The sequence below is a fragment of the Arachis stenosperma genome, chromosome 5, assembly GCF_014773155.1.
Source record: "Arachis stenosperma cultivar V10309 chromosome 5, arast.V10309.gnm1.PFL2, whole genome shotgun sequence".
In the NCBI taxonomy this organism is placed as follows: Eukaryota; Viridiplantae; Streptophyta; class Magnoliopsida; order Fabales; family Fabaceae; genus Arachis; species Arachis stenosperma.
The window spans coordinates 67,743,490-67,755,449 of NC_080381.1; the positions used below are offsets into that span (position 1 = coordinate 67,743,490).

The 11,960-nt window shown below is 45.9% G+C and overlaps 1 non-coding gene across 1 annotated transcript; it reads right to left on the bottom strand.

Annotated features, from left to right (window-relative positions):
• Window positions 1-10,728: 10,728 nt before the first annotated feature.
• Window positions 10,729-10,836, bottom strand: LOC130984454 (small nucleolar RNA R71). The gene has a single exon (XR_009088390.1). It is a non-coding gene; the product is annotated as a small nucleolar RNA R71 (small nucleolar RNA).
• Between the last annotated feature and the right edge of the window lie 1,124 nt (window positions 10,837-11,960).

Here is an 11,960-nt window from a genome sequence, read left to right on the forward strand (position 1 = left end):
GAGGGTTACCTGAAACGCGCAGCTCGTCGTCTTAGGGAGGCCCGAGATGGGGGATTGATGACCCGAGCTTGGTATGCGAGTGGTTGGTGGTGGTACCTGCAATGACACTCCGATGCTTAGTTAGCATGGGTCCAAGCAGATATTGAGTAGAATTAGAGTGTGTGTTATACCTGGGTGCTCCAGTGTATTTATAGTAGGCCGTGATCTTCCCTGGATAAGATATCTTATCTTATCTTATCCTTTTGGGAGTTTTATCTTTACTTTGTGGAAACCGCCTTTCCTAGGCCTTTTCGGCCTTTAGGTCTTGGGCTCGTTCCTTTTGGGCTTCTTTAGCTTTATTGTCCGAGGTCCGACCTCAGGCATGGGCCTGGGGATGAGGTCGGACCTTCTATGAACTTTGCCGAGTTGGGGAGCTCGGTCAGGGTATGAACAGTGCCCCTGCCCGAGTTCGTCCTTGAGAGGTCGAGCTCGGGCATAGTAGTTCTTTTCAAAATTCAAAAATGGCCGTTTCTGCATTTATTGCATTTTACCGTTTCTCCTCGATTCCGTTCGGGCTTTGTGAAGGCATTATTTATTTGCCCTTTCCTCCTTTTCTTCGTTTATTCTGTTCCTTTCTGTTTTTTCTAAGTTTTCGCCATCTTCTTCTTCGAGCACCGCTCCTTCTTTCACTTTGTTCTTCTTCCTCAAATCTTTCTGTGCGGTTTTCCGGGGTTTCCTCTGCGCCGCCGTTTCGTTCCCCTTGCTGTCGGAGCTCGCCGTTTTCTTTCTTTCTAGGTTTGTTCGTCTCTTTTCTTTTGTACTCATATGCTTCTGTTCTTTTGTGTGGCTCTTGTCTGTTTCTTTTTTCTATGCCTGGGTTGCCCGAAAAGAGGCGCCGCCATTGCTCTGTTTGCTTGTATATGGGGGGGGCTCTTTTCTCTGGTATTTTGTTGCTGCATTTTCTTCTATAAAGATCTTTGTTTCTTGTTTTTGCTGAATGGGTTTTCGCTATCTGCTTTTAGTGATTGTTGCTTGCTGTTGTCTTCTTTTGTAGGCAAGAATTTTATGTCTCGAAGGTTTTCAAGCAATGTCGACCAAGATTCCAAGTGGTCTTGGCTGGGTAGATCCTGGTCCTCTAAGAGTCCTTCTGTTGTAGATTCTGAGTATTTAGCTAGGTTCCGTAGGGAGTGTAGCATTTGTGAGAATAGAGAGTCTGAGCGGGATTATGAGCTAGTAGCCCCGGAGTCGAGGAGAGAGTGTGCTTCCCGCCTTTAGAAAGTTCCGAGAAGCTTTCTTTTATGCTTACGATTGTTTTTTCTCTAAGCTGGGTGTCCGACTTCCTTTACTGACCTGGAATCCGAGGTGCTGTGGTCTTGTAATCTTGCCCCTACGCAACTCCATCCCAATTCTTGGGCGTTTTTAAAGCTGTTCCAACTTTTGTGTCAGTTTTTGGGCGTCTCCCCTCTGTTTCTCTTTTTTCCTATCTGTTTGTGTTGACGAAACCGGGGTCGGTGGAGGGAAGGTGTCTTGGGTCTCTTTTAGGGCTAACCAGGGAAAGAAGTTTTGTACTTTGTACGAGAGTCCTTTCATGATTTTAAGAACTATTATTTCAAGGTCCGGGATGCTGGGGACGTCCGACCTTTCTTTCTAGATGAGAGTGGGGAGCCTTCTTTTCCTCTTTGTTGGCAAGAGAATGTAGTGTCGGTTAAGTATACCTTTGAGAGTCTAGATGAGGTGGAGCAGGCTTTTGTGGGTGTGTTGAGCAGTTTATGGGGTCGGGCACCTCACTTGGACACGAAGAAAATGGGAGATCCAAGCCTTCTCCGTTCCGAGTTAGGTAGTTCCCGACCTCTCCGAGCTTCATCCTTTTAGTATTTTGCCTGTTTTGGTGGAATTCCTGTTGTGATAATCCCTTTCTTTTTGTTTCTGCAGAGATGTCTCAGGCGGATTCCATGAAGTTTCTTCGTCGGTCGAAGAAGTCTGCGGCTGCTCGGAATATCGAGGCTGAGGCTTCTGCCCGATCTTCTCCGCAGAAGGCTACTGTGGGTGTTCAGACTCGGTCGAAGACCATTCCGACTCCTCAGTTCCGAGCTATAACTCAAGATCCTCCGACCTCTGGGCCCGGTCACCTTTCCCCGCCTTCGACCTCGGTCCTCCCCCCAGAACAGAAGACCTCTCAGGAGCTTGCGGGTTTTAATGACATGGATTTTGATGCCCTTGGTTGGATTGAACAGCATATTCTTCCTCAGACTTTTATTTCTACTGATGATGTGTCTATGGAGCATCATTTTCAGTATATGGCGCGGAGTTGTGTCCGGATGGCCAGTCTTCATGCCGCTATTGCCCAGGAGTTCAAGAAATCCCCCATTGGTGCGACCAGCTCCCGACTTGAGAAGGCTCAGTCTGATCTTGATAAGATTAGTCAACTGAAGGCTGCCAGGATTACTGAGCTGGAGATCTCTTTGGAGGAAGAGAAAACTAGGGCTACCGCGGCTGTGGCGGCGGCGAAGACATCTGAGGAGATGGCGAAGGTGGCGACGGAGAACTATACCAAGCTGTATGCCGAGCTTGTGGAGACGAAGGAGAAGTTGCAATCGGCTCGGGATGATTTTTACGAGCTGGAAGATAATGTGGCCAAGGGTATGGATGCTATGTTTGTGAATTTGAGGGATCAGATCCGGGTTCTTGCTCCCGACCTGGATCTGAGCTTATTCAGTACGGATAACATTGTTGTGGAGGGAAAGATTGTTCCTGCCCCTGCCGAGGATGAGGTTCCGGTGTCCGACCCCAAGGCTCCGGTGTCCGACCTCAAGGTTCCGGTTGCGGATCCGACTTCAACTTTGGCCGGGATGGTTCTGGCGTGGAGGTTTTAAACCGGGATGACGGTGTCGTTGATGCAGTCCCAGTTTCCATTTTTCCTCCGCAGCCTTCTGTTGATGTGGAGACCGGAAAGGTCCTTGATCCTCTGTGATCTTTTGTTTTTGGCCTTTTACCCGGCCTGTGGGTTCTTTTTGCTTTTTGGATGTTTTTCGTGAACGCTTTGGACACCTTTCTGCTATTTAGCTACTTGTAGTAACTTTTTTAGCTTATTATGCGGTGTTTTGCGCTTTTGACTTTTGTTCCGCTTTTTATGCTTTGTAGTTGTTTTTTGGATAGCAACTTTTTAGCTAGCGTTTTGCAACCTTTGTTTTAGCCTTGTTCGCGTTTTTGGCTTTTGTTTCCGCTTTTATGCTTTTTAGTTGCTTTTTGGATAACAACTTTTTAGCTAGCGTTTTGAAACCTTTGTTTTAGCCTTGTTCGCGTTTTGGCTTTTGTTTCCGCTTTTATGCTTTTTAGTTGCTTTTTGGATAACAACTTTTTAGCTTAGCGTTTTGAAACTTTGTTTTGAGGCTTCTTCCTTGGATCCGGGCTTTTCCCTCGGGCCTTTGAGTACCTCCTTTTGTTAGGTCCGACCTTTTCGTTGGTCGGCCCTTTAAGTTATTTTTGTAATCTCTTTTATTTGGCTTTTTTTTTTTTGAGCCTTTTCAGAGTTACTTTATAACTTCTCACATTAATTTGAACCTCGTCGCTTTTATCTTTGCCGACCTTGTATGGTCTCTTGACAAATGATTTTTTGCGTTTTGTCGAGCATAAATTAATGCGCCTTGGTGGGGTACTTTCTAGGATTTGTTTCGTCATGAGGAAGGAGAAAAGAAAATAGAAAAATTCGATTAGTATTAAAAGAAAGAATATTTACAAAGTGTTTACCCTTGACTAGGTCAGGTGTTTTATTTTAACCGGTGTCTCATTAAAAAACCCTTGTAGGGAAAAAGAGTACACCTCGGGTTAAATTTTTCTAGCTGTAGTACCGTCTTAGATTACAGGCGTGCCAGGCCCTGGGCAGCTCGTTGCCTTCTAGGTCGGATACTTTGTAATAGCCTGTTCCTAAGACTTCTGTTACCTTGTAGGGCCCTTTCCAATTTGCGGCTAGCTTTCCTTCTCCCGACTTTTGTGTTCCGATGTCATTTCGGATTAGAATTAGGTCGTGGATGGAGAAGCTTCGCTTTATAACTTTCTGATTGTATCTGAGGGCCGTTCGCCGTTTTAAGGCTTCTTCTCGAATCCGGGCTCTTTCTCGGACCTCGGGGAGGAGGTCGAGTTCTTCCCTTTGTGCCTGCGGGTTATCTTTTTCATTGTAGAAGATGATTCTGGGTGACCCTTCATCTATTTCGATAGGAATCATTGCCTCCATCCCATAAGCTAGTCGGAACGGTGATTCTCCCGTTGTAGAGTGTGGGGTTGTCCGATATGCCCATAGTACCTGGGGGAGCTCCTCGGCCCACGCCCCTTTGGTCTCTTGGAGTCTTCGTTTTAACCCGGCCAAGATGACTTTATTTGCAGCCTCTGCTTGCCCATTGGCTTGTGGGTGCTCCACTGATGTGAATTGCTGTTTGATTTTTAGTTCGGCCACCAATTTCTGAAAACTTGTGTCCGTGAATTGTGTTCCATTGTCTGTTGTGATGGAGTAGGGGACTCCGAACCTTGTGACAATGTTTTTGTATAGGAATTTGCGGCTTTTCTGAGCCGTAATGGTGGCTAAGGGTTCAGCTTCAATCCACTTTATGAAGTAGTCGACCCCTACTATGAGGTATTTGACTTGCCCCGGTCCTTGTGGGAACGGGCCGAGTAAATCGAGTCCCCATTTTGCGAAGGGCCATGGCGCAGTGATGCTGATAAGGTCTTCGGGTGGTGCCTTGTGAAAATTGGCGTGTTTTTGGCAGGGGGGCATATTTTCACAAACTCTGTTGCGTCTCTTTGCAAGGTCGGCCAGTAGAACCCGGCCCTGACTACTTTTTTGGATAGTGCCCGAGCTCCGAGATGGTTCCCGCACATGCCTTCGTGGACTTCTTCGAGGACGCCTTTTGTTTCTGAGGTCGGAACGCACCTAAGGAGGGGATTTGAGAATCCTCTTCTGTATAATATGTCGTGAATTAGTGTATAATTCTGGGCGTCCTTTGTAAGCCTTTTAGCTTCTTTTCTTTCGGCGGGGAGAGTTCCTGACCTCAGGTAGTTGAGTATGGGGGTCATCCATCCTTGCTGTTGGTTGGATATATTTAGTATTTCTTCCTCTCTTGGCACGGAGGGAGATTGTAAAGTTTCCTGGAGAAGACTTCTGTTGTTGCCTCCGGGCTTGGTGCTAGCAAGCTTTGAGAGGGCGTCTGCCCGGGCATTTTGTTCCCGAGGTATGTGCTGGATTGTATTTCTGGAAGTGGCGTAATTGTGCCTGTGTTTGGTCCAGGTATTTTTTCATAGTTGGGTCTTTGGCCTGGTAACTTCCATTTACTTGTGATGTGATGACCTGGGAGTCGCTGAAGATCGCGATTCTCTGGGCTCCGACCTCTTTGGCTAGCTTTAGACCAGCTAGTAGGGCCTCGTATTCAGCTTGGTTGTTTGAAGCCTGGAACTCGAATTTTAGGGATAGTTCTATCCGCGTTCCTTGGTCGCTTTCGAGTATGACCCCGGCTCCGCTTCCCGTTTTGTTTGAGGACCCGTCGACATATAGGTTCCATGAGAGTGGGGTTCCAGGGGTCTCAGTGTATTCTGCGATGAAGTCGGCTAGATATTGAGATTTTATGGCAGTCCGGGCTTCATAGTGGAGGTCGAACTCGGACAGTTCCACCGCCCATTGTAGTATTCGTCCTGCCAGGTCTGTTTTTTGCAGGATGTGTCTCATGGGTTGGTCTGTCCGGACTTTGATGGTGTGGGCTTGAAAGTAGGGACGGAGCCTCCGGGCTGTGAGCACTAGGGCGTAGGCGAATCTTTCTATCTTTTGATAGTTTAATTCGGCCCCTTGTAGTGCCTTGCTTACGAAGTATATGGGGTGTTGTCCTTGATCATTTTCTCGTATTAGCGCTGAAGCGACTGCCCGATGTCCGACCGAGAGGTATAGTACGAGCTCTTCCCCTTTTAAAGGTCGGGTTAGGATTGGTGGCCGCCCGAGGAATTCCTTGAATTCTTGAAAGGCTTTTTCGCACTCCGGGGTCCACGAGAAGGGTTTCCCTTTCTTTAGGAGTGAGTAGAGAGGTAGTGATTTTATCGCTGATCCTGCCAAGAATCTTGATAGGGCGGCCAGTCTTCCATTCAGTTGTTGTACTTCTTTGACACATGTCGGGCTCTTCATATTGAGTATTGCTTGGCATTTGTCCGGGTTTGCTTCGATGCCCCTTTGAGTCAGCATGAAGCCTAAGAACTTTCCGGCTTCTGCGGCGAAGGTGCACTTCGTCGGGTTAAGTCTCATGTTGTGTTTTTCTGAGGGTGCCGAAGACACTGGCGAGGTCGGTCAGCAAGTTTCTGTCTTCCTGTGTCTTTACCAGCATGTCGTTGACGTACACCTCCAGTTGTAGTCCGATGTGCTCTGAGAACACTTTGTTCATTAGCCTCTGGTAGGTTGCCCCTGCGTTCTTCAGCCCGAAGGGCATTACTACGTAGCAGTAGTTTGCCCTTGGGGTTATGAACGAGGTCTTTTCTTGGTCAGGTCCGTACATCGGGATTTGGTTGTATCCTGAGTATGCGTCCATGAAGGAGAGATATCTATAGCCTGAGGCTGCATCTACTAAGGCGTCGATGTTTGGTAGTGGATATGGATCTTTGGGGCAGGCTTTGTTGAGATCCGTGTAGTCGACGTACATTCTCCATTTTCCATTGGGCTTTTTTACCAGGACCACGTTTGCGAGCCATAGGGGGTATTTTACTTCCCTAATGAACCCTGCATCTAGTAGTGCTTGTACTTGTTCCTCTATTGCTTGCATGCGTTCGGGCCCGAGCTTTCTGCGTCTTTGTTGGACAGGTCGGGATCCCGGGTACACTGATAGCTTATGGCACATCAGGTCGGGGCTTATGCCTGGCATGTCGGAGGCTCTCCAGGCGAAGAGGTCGAAATTCTCCCTTTAGAGGGTTATGAGTTCCTCTTTTAAGCCCGCTTCGAGGTTTGCCCCTATGTTTGTCGTTTTTTCAGGTGTGCTCCCAATCTGGACTTTTTCGGTTTCTCCCTCTGGTTGTGGTCGAAGATCTTCTCGGGCTTGGACTCGTCCGAGTTCTATCGTGTTGATCTCTTTCCCTTTTAGGCTTAGGCTTTCGTTGTAGCATCGTCGTGCTAGTTTTTGGTTGCCCTTTAGGGTAGCGATTCCTTTTGTGGTGGGGAACTTCATACAGAGGTGTGGGTCGAGACTATAGCTGCCAGTCTGTTAAGGTTGGTCGCCCAATGAGGGCATTGTATGCTGAAGTGACGTCGACTATAATGTAGTCGATGCTTAATGTTTTAGATTGCTCGCCTTTTCCAAAGGTAGTGTGTAGCGAGACGTATCCTAAGGGATGGATTGGGGTGTCCCCTAGCCCAAATAGGTCGGTGGGATAGGCTTTTAGCTCTTTTTCTTCAAGTCCGAGTTTGTCGAAAGCCGCTTTGAACAGGATATCTGCTGAGCTTCCCTGGTCAATCAGGGTTCGATGTAAGTTGGCGTTTGCTAGAATAATGGTGATTACCATTGGATCGTCGTGCCCGGGTATTATCCCTTGAGCATCTTCTCGGGTAAATGATAATAGGTAGCTCGGGCAGGGGACTGTCTTCTCGGATGTGGTAGACTTCTTTGAGGTGCCTTTTTCGCGAGGATCTGGATGTTCCTCCGCCTGCGAAACCTCCGTTTATCATGTGTACGTGTCTTTCAGGGGTTCGTGGGGTTCGTTCTGCCCGATCTTCGTTATCTCCCCTCCTTCTCTTCTTGGTCTCTTCTCCTTTCTCTGCTATGTATCTGTCGAGTTTTCCTTCTCTGGCTAGTTTTTCTATAACATTTTTTAGGTCGTGGCAGTCGTTAGTAGAATGGCCATAAAGTTTGTGGTATTCACAGTACTCGACCGATCTCTCCCCGCTCTCTTGTGTTTTAGAGGTCGGGGTGGTGGGATCTTTTCGGTGTGGCATACTTCTCTGTAGACGTCTACTAGGGAGACTCGGAGGGGGGTGTAGCTGTGGTACTTCCGCGGCTTGTCCGAGTTGGGTTCTTCTTTCTTCTTCTGTTCCCGATCTCGATCTCGGAGCGGGTAGGTTGATTCTTTTCTAGAAGAGTCTCTCAGCTGGGAGGTTTCCTCCATGTTGATGTATTTTTCTGCCCGCTCCTGCACCTCGTATAGAGAGGTCGGGTATCGTTTGGATAGGGATTGGCTAAACGGTCCCTCTTTTAGGCCGTTTGCCAGTCCCATGATGGCTGCTTCAGTGGGCAAGTGTTGTATGTCCAGGCAGGCTTTGTTGAATCGCTCCATGTATTCTCGGAGAGTTTCTTGGTTACCTTGCTTGATCCCGAGTAGACTGGGGGCGTGTTTTGTCTTGTCCTTTTGAATAGAGAACCTTGTTAGGAATTTTTTGGTTAGGTCCTCGAAGCTGGAGATTGATCCTGGTGGCAGGTTGTCGAACCACTTCATGGCCGACTTGGTGAGGGTGGTGGGAAGGCTTTGCACCGAATCGCGTCGGAGGCGTCGACTAGTTACATTCTGCTTCTGAAGTTGCTGAGGTGGTGACTTGGATCGGTGGTGCCGTCGTAGAGGTCCATATCGGGCGGTTTGAAGTTTCGCGGTACCTTCTCCTTCATGATCTCTCGTGTGAAGGGATCATGATTGCCTTCGGGGGTGGTGCCGCGTTCCGTCCGGTCCTTCAGGTTGGCCTCTATTTTCCGTAGTTTTTCTTCTAATTCTCTGCGCTTGCGAGCTTCCCTCCTCAGATCTTGTTCAGTTTCTTTCTGCTTTTTTACGCCCTCTTCGAGTTGTTTCAGCCGGTTTTGCTGTGTCCGAACTGCTTCTAGAATTTCCGAGCTTTCGGGATTTTGGGGATCTTGGTTTGGGAGTGATGTCTTTGGGCGATTCTGTTTGTTTCCTCCTGGAGTGCGTGGTGATAGAGGGCTGTCCGGTCGTTCTCCAGTGTCAACTTCCTCCTCTTGTTCTGATGTAGCGTGGTTATTGTTGGGAGGGTCGTCCGCCATGGTAAAGGGATGACTTCCAGGTCCCCGGCAACGGCGCCAATGTTCCGAGGGTTACCTGAAATGCGCAGCTCGGTCGTCTTAGGGAGGCCCGAGATGGGGGGATTGATGACCCGAGCTTGGTATGCCGAGTGGTTGGTGGTGGTACCTGCAATGACACTCCGATGCTTAAGTTAGCATGGGTCCAAGCAGATATTGAGTAGAATTAGAGTGTGTGTTATACCTGGGTGCTCCAGTGTATTTATAGTAGTTGGCCGTGATCTTCCCTGGATAAGATATTCTTATCTTATCTTATCCTTTTGGGAGTTTTATCTTTATCTTTGTGGAACCGCCTTTCCTAGGCCTTTTCGGCCTTTAGGTCTAGGGCTTCGTTCCTTTTGGGCTTCTTTAGCTTTATTGTCCGAGGTCCGACCTCAGGCATGGGCCTGGGGATGAGGTCGGACCTTCTATGAACTTTGCCGAGTTTGGGGAGCTCGGTCAGGGTATGAACAGATACCATTCTGGGCGTTTAACGCCAGGATGGCAAAGGGGGAAGATTTTGTTTTCAAATCAATATTTTTTCAAGTTTTCAAAGTTTTTCAAAATCAAATCTTTTTCAAATCATATCTTTTCAATCAAATGTTTTCAAAATCAATTTCTTTCCTTTTTCAAAGATACTTACTAACAATTAATGATTTGATTGAACATCTCAAATTTGTTGCCTTTTCTGTTGAGAAAGGTTTAATGTTTGAATCATATCTTTTCTTGTTAGGCAAGTCACTAATTTTCAAAATCAAGTCTTTTACAAAATTGTTTTCAAAACATATCCTTTAAAATTGTTTTCAAATCAAATTTTTTTCAATCATATCTTTTTAACCACATCTTTTTCAAAATAGTTTTCAATCAAATCTTTTTGATTTCTAATTTCAAAATCTTTTTCAAAAATCACTTTATTTCTTTTCCACTTTCAATTTTCGAAAATTATCAATCAATTTTTAAAATGTTTCTGACATCTTTCTAATTAATTTTCGAAAATTCTCTTCCCTTCTTCCCACATCCTTCTATTTATGGAGTACTACTCCTTCTTAATGCACAATTCAAACCCTATCTAATCAAGTTCGAATTCTTCTACCTTCTTTCTTCTATTTTTCGTTTCCTCTGACACCTTAAGAAATCTCTATACTGTGACATAGAGGATTCCACATCTTCTTGTTCTCTTCTCTTTCATATGAGCAGGAGCAGAGACAAAGGCATTCTTGTTGAAGCTGACCCTGAACCTGAAAGGACCTTGAAGAGGAAGCTAAGAGAAGCCAAAGCACAATTCTCTTTAGAGGACTTGACCGAATTCTTCAAAGAAGAAGAACCCATGGCAGCCGAAAACAACAACAATGCCAATAATGCAAGGAAGGTGCTGGGTGACTTTACTGCACCTACTCCCAATTTCTATGGGAGAAGCATCTCTATCCCTGCCATTGGAGCAACCAACTTTGAGCTTAAGCCTCAATTAGTTTCTCTAATGCAACAGAATTGCAAGTTCCATGGACTTCCAATGGAAGATCCTCATCAGTTTTTAGCTGAGTTCTTGCAAATCTGTGACACAGTCAAGACTAATGGGGTTGACCCTGAGGTCTACAGACTGATGCTATTCCCTTTTGCTGTAAGAGACAGAGCTAGAATATGGTTGGACTCACAACCTAAAGATAGCCTGGACTCTTAGGAAAAGCTAGTCAATGCCTTCTTGGCAATGTTCTTTCCACCTCAAAAATGGAGTAAGCTTAGAGTGGAAGTCCAAACCTTCAGACAGAAGGATGGAGAATCCCTCTATGAGGCTTGGGAAAGATACAAACAATTAATCAGAAAATGTCCCTCAGACATGCTTTCTGAATGGAGCATCATAGGTATTTTCTATGATGGTCTCTCTGAACTATCCAAGATGTCCTTGGATAGCTCTGCTGGAGGATCTCTTCATCTGAAGAAGACGCCTACAGAAGCTCAGGAACTAATTGAAATGGTTGCAAATAACCAATTCATGTACACTTCTGAAAGAAATCCTGTGAACAATGGGACTAGTTGATGAGCGGATAATTTATACGCTTTTTGGCATTGTTTTTATATAGTTTTTAGTAAGTTTGAGCTACTTTTAGGGATGTTTTCATTAGTTTTTATGTTAAATTCACATTTCTGGACTTTACTATGAGTTTGTGTGTTTTTCTGTGATTTCAGGTAAATTCTGACTGAAATTGAGGGATTTGAGCAAAACTCTGAAAAAGGCTGACAAAAGGACTGCTGATGCTGTTGGATTCTGACCTCCCTGCACTCGAAATGGATTTTCTAGAGCTACAGAACTCCAATTGGCGCGCTCTCAACGGCGTTGGAAAGTAGACATCCAGGGCTTTCCAGCAATATATAATAGTCTATACTTTATTCGAAGAATGACGACGCAAACTGGCGTTGAACGCCAAGTACACGCTCCTTTCTGGAGTTAAACGCCAGAAAAACGTCATAATCCGGAGTTGAACGCCCAAAGCACATCATAACTCGAAATTCAACTCCAAGAGGAGCCTCTGCTCGTGGATAAATCAAGCTCAGCCCAAGCACACACCAAGTGGGCCCCGGAAGTGGATTTATGCATCAATTACTTACTCATGTAAACCCTAGGAGCTAGTTTATTATAAATAGGATGATTTACTAATGTAGTAGACATCTCTGGTCTCAGTTTTGTTTTATTCTTCATCTTAGGAGATCATTGATCATGGTTTAGGGGGCTGGCCATTCGGCCATGCCTGGACCTTTTGCTTATGTATTTTCAACGGTGGAGTTTCTGCACACCATAGATTAAGGGTGTGGAGCTCTGCTGTACCTCAAAGATTAATGAAGTTCTATTTTCTTTTATTCAATTCCTCTTTTATTCTTATTCCAAGATATTCATTCGTACCCAAGAACATGATGAATGTGATGAGTTAGATAACCCTCATTATCATTCTCACTTATGAACGCACGTGA